The sequence below is a fragment of the Oratosquilla oratoria genome, chromosome 10 (genome assembly GCF_046742065.1).
Source record: "Oratosquilla oratoria isolate Oo_2021 chromosome 10, ASM4674206v1, whole genome shotgun sequence".
Lineage (NCBI taxonomy): Eukaryota > Metazoa > Arthropoda > Malacostraca > Stomatopoda > Squillidae > Oratosquilla > Oratosquilla oratoria.
Genome location: NC_134786.1, coordinates 22,064,762 through 22,069,761, shown reverse-complemented (window position 1 = coordinate 22,069,761; position 5,000 = coordinate 22,064,762).

The window sequence follows — 5,000 nt, the reverse complement described above, 5'->3', positions numbered from 1 at the left end:
ATACATATACATATTTATAAATAATGTATATATATACATGTATATATATAAATATGTATATGTATATATATATGTATATATATACATATATATATATAGATATACATATTTATATACATACATGTATATATATACATATATGTGTGTGTGTGTGTGTGTGTGTGTTGTGTGTGTGTGTGTATGTGTGTGTGTTTGTGTGTTTGTGTGTGTGTGTGTGTGTGTGTGTGTGTGTGTGTGTGTGTGAGAGTGTGTGTGTGTGTGTGAGTGTGTGAGTGTGTGTATGTGTGTGTGTGTGTGTGTGTGTGTGTGTGTGTGTGTGTGTGTGTGTGTGTACATATATGTACATATATACATGTATGCATTTATGTATATATATTCGTTCTTAATTAATTTGTTTGCATGTTTGCATGTATGTATGTGTATAAATGTACATATGTAAAGTTTAAAAACAGTTTTGAATAATGTATTGACAAGTGGAGGTTTGAAGATTTGTGCTTCTATACAATTTCGGTCTTCAATGTTTGACTGTGTGTGCGCTTGCGCAAACAATAGTGTGGTATGGGGACAGGTTTAAATTTTACCGACTATATTTGCACATGAATTACCCTTCACTTGTATTACAGATCAAATGGTACCAGAGAGAAGGTGAAAGTGAATATCAATAGTGATGGGAAAGGTAGTATACATTCTATTATACTAATGTACGGGAATTGTGTTGCAAAGGATAAGGAATAGAATAAAGTAGGATATTGATATACTAAACTCACAAGCATATTGTAGCTTTTATGAGCGCAAGAATACTCTCCGGAGGAGGGGGTGGGTAGAGGAATCTATATCCTCAGGAGAACAATGTCCAACAACGACGACGATGTCGATGACGACACTAACGTGATATCGCAAATGATGTAAGACCTTGAAGATCCCAGTGCTCTTCTCCACAGCCTTGGGGATGCGGAGGGACTCTCGCAGCCAAATATAAAAGGAGAGGAGAGAGCCTTGGACGGTACACTCGAAGGAAGGATCTTCTTCCTTACATATCTCCTTCTCCTGACTGAAGACACAAGAAGAACATGAAGTCCCATCTCCTTGGTGAGATTTCTTTGTTCTCTGGCTATCATCATAATTTTCTATGTCTTTGTATATTCCTAAGGTGACTTATTTCTAATTCTATTTTTCTCCTGTCCAATGCATAGTGATTTCACTTAACTGGGATGTAAACTTGGGACAAATGGGGGTTTCGATCGACCAAGATATTCCCAGGTTCATCTCTCAGTGGATGAGAATCATTTGGCCTTGTTAAAAATAACTATCGATTTTTTTTTCGCCGTATTCAAGGTATTAAGAAGAAAGACAAGACATCTCATTACTTTTCCTTCCTTTTCCAGCTTTCCTTCTATTACACACCTCGGCAGTAGTACTGTCCCAAGACTACGACAACGCCTTCCAGGAGGGCGTTAACGAAAACTACGACTACGACGGAGACCCTCTCAGTGAGGTCATTCCTGGAGGAGGAGTGGCTGGTGAGGATTACCCGATCCTTTCAGAAGTTCCTATTACCGGCTTTGCATGTGAAGATACTAATTACCCCTACGGCTACTTCGCCGACACCAACCCAGAGGCCGGCTGCCAAGTCTTCCACATCTGCCAGACACGTCCCTCCGGTTACCAAATGGATTCATTTCTGTGTCCTAACGGTACCCTCTTCAACCAGCAGTACCTCGTGTGCGACTGGTGGTTCAACGTGGATTGCTCGCTTTCCCTCGACTTCTACTTCATCAACCAACTGCTGACCGGTGCTTCAGAGGTCCTTGGGTCCCAGTCTGCTCTCTCCACCATTTTCGGAAAGGTCAGCAGTAATGTCACCAATGGTAAAGGAGTAAATGGTGACTCTTCACCAACGAACGGCAATGGTAATGGTCCAGTTTCTCTTGTTGCTAATGGTGCAAATGGATTGAAGGGTAATGCCGTACCAAATCTAACTGGTGAGGGGATAAATGGTTTGAGTAGTATTGGTGCAAATGTCAATGGTTTAATCTTAAGTACCAACGGGAATGGTGTTAACAAAATTGTTGGAATCAATGGTGCAAAAGATTCTAGTGTGAATGGCTTGAATGGTTTGAATGGGAATGGTGCAGGAGCAGCAAATGGAATTGGAACAATTGGTAGTACGAATGGCAGCAGCGTGGTTGGAAATGAAGCTAATGGTATTAATGGTAATGGAGCAAGTTACAACGGTATTAATGGCAATCGTGTAAATGGTAATGGTATAAATGGTGCAAGCAGTAATGGTGCAAATGGTTACAGTGGAAATGGATATTCTTACCAAGCAGGTGGAAATGGTCTGAATACCAACAGTTTCAATGGCAATGGCATTCAGCATACTATTGTTAGTGGCAACAGTGCCATTAAAAACAATGGAGCTAATGGTATTGGTTTGAATGGCGGTGGAGTGAATGGTAATATTGTCAATGGTAATGTAGCTAGTGTTAATGGCGCAAACGGTAATGCGAATGGTCAAGGTGCCAGTGGAAACGGAGGTAATGTTAATGGTGTAAATGGCTACACATACAACACAAATGGCAATGGAAATGGTGCAAATAGTAACGGTGCCAATATTAATGGAGCTAGTGTTGATGGTACAAACGAAAATGGTGCAAATGGTTACTCATACAGTGCAAATGGCAATGGAAATGGAGCAAACGGTAATAGTGTAAATAGTAATGGTGCAAGTGTTAATGGTGCAAACGGTAATGGTGCAATTGGTTTCTCATACAACACAAATGGCAATGAAAATAGCGCAAAAGTTAATGGTGTGAATGGTAACGGTGCAAATGGCTATTCATACAGTACAAGTGAAAATGGAAGTAGTACAAAGGGTAATGGTGTGAATGGTAATGAAGCTAGTGCTATTGGTGCAAACGGTAATGGTGCAAACGATAATGGTGCAAACGGTTACTCATACAGCACAAATGGCAATGGAAATGTAGCAAAAGGTAATGGTTTGAATGGTTACGGTGCCAATACTAATGGAGCTAGCGTTAATGGTGCAAACGGTAATGGTGCAGAGGGTTATTCATACAGTACAAATGGAAATGGGAATGGCATAAACGGTAATGGTGTGAATGGTCATGGAATCAATATTAATGGAGCTAGTGTTAACGGTGTAAACGGTAGTGGTGCAAACGGTTACTCGTACAGTCCAAATGGTAATGGAAATGGCGCAAAGGGTAATGGTGTGAATGGCAACGGCGCCAGTATTGGAGCTAGTGTTAATGGTGCAAACAGTAATGGTGCAGATGCAAATGGAAACGGGAATGGCATAAACGGTAATGGTGTGAATGGTCATGAAATCAATATTAATGGAGCTAGTGTTAACGGTGTAAACGGTAGTGGTGCAAACGGTTACTCGTACAGTCCAAATGGTAATGGAAATGGCGCAAACGGTAATGGTGTGAATGGCAACGGCGCTAATATCGATGGAGCTAGTGTTAATGGTGCAAGTGGTAATGGTGCAAATGGTTACTCATACAGTGCACCTGGCAGTGGAAATGGTGCAAACGGTAATGGTGTGAATGGCAACGGCGCCAATATTAATGGAGCTAGTGTTAATGGTGCAAACAGTAATGGTGCATTCGGTAATGGTGCAAATGGTTACTCATACAGTACAAATGACAACGGGAATGGCGTAAACGGCAATAGTGTGAATGGCAACGGCGCCAATATCGATGGGGATAGTGTTAATGGTGCAAAAGGTAATGGTGCAAATGGTTACTCATACAGTGCACCTGGCAATGGAAATGGCGCAAACGGTAGTGGTGTGAATGGCAACGGGGCCAATATTAATGGAGCTAGTGTTAATGGTGCAAACGGTAATGGTGTAAATGGTTACCCACACAACACAAATGGCAATGGAAATGGTGCAAACGGTAATGGTGCAAATGGTTACTCATACAGTACACCTGGCAATGGAAATGGCGCAAACGGTAGTGGTGTGAATAGCAACGGCGCTAATATCGATGGAGCTAGTGTTAATGGTGAAAATGGTAATGGTGCAAATGGTTACTCGTACAGTGCACCTGGCAGTGGAAATGGAGCAAACGGTAATGGTGTGAATGGCAACGGCGCTAATATCGATGGAGCTAGTGTTAATGGTGCAAGCGGTAATGGTGCAAATGGTTACTCATACAGTACACCTGGCAGTGGAAATGGCGCAAACGGTAATGGTGTGAATGGCAACGGCGCTAATATCGATGGTGCTAGTGTTAATGGTGCAAGTGGTAATGGTGCAAATGGTTACTCATACAGTGCACCTGGCAGTGGAAATGGTGCAAACGGTAATGGTGTGAATGGCAACGGCGCTAGTATTAATGGTGCAAACGGTAATGGTGCCAATGGTTACTCATACAGTGCACCTGGTAGTGCAAATATTGTTAACGGTAATGGTGTGAATGGCAACAATGCCAATATTGATGGAGCTAGTTTTAATGGTGCAAACGGTAATGGTAGAAATGGTTACTCGTACAGTAAGAATGGGAACGGAATTGGCGCAAACGGTAATGGTGCAAATGGTTACGGTGAAAATGATGATTCTTTCAAAAGAAATGGTAACGGTCTGAATGGCAATGGCTTCAATGGCAGCGGTATTCAAAGAATTAGTGTTAATGGCAATAGTACAAATGGTAATGGAGTGACAAATGGTGTGAAAGCCAATGGTGCTAATGGTAATGGTGTGACTGGCAATTTAGTGAATGGTAATGGTTCCAGTGGTAATGGAGCTAGTGTTAATGGTGCGAACGGTAATGGTGCAAATGGGTATTCATATAATAAGAATGGCAATAGAAATGGTGCAAACGGTTACTCATATAATAGGAATGGCAACAGAGCCAATGGTTACTCTTACAACAGGAATGGCAGTAGTCAGAATGGAAATGGTGTAAATGTTAGGGGTGGCAATGGAAACATCAATGGTGCACATGGCTCCAGTGGACTCAATAGTGGTG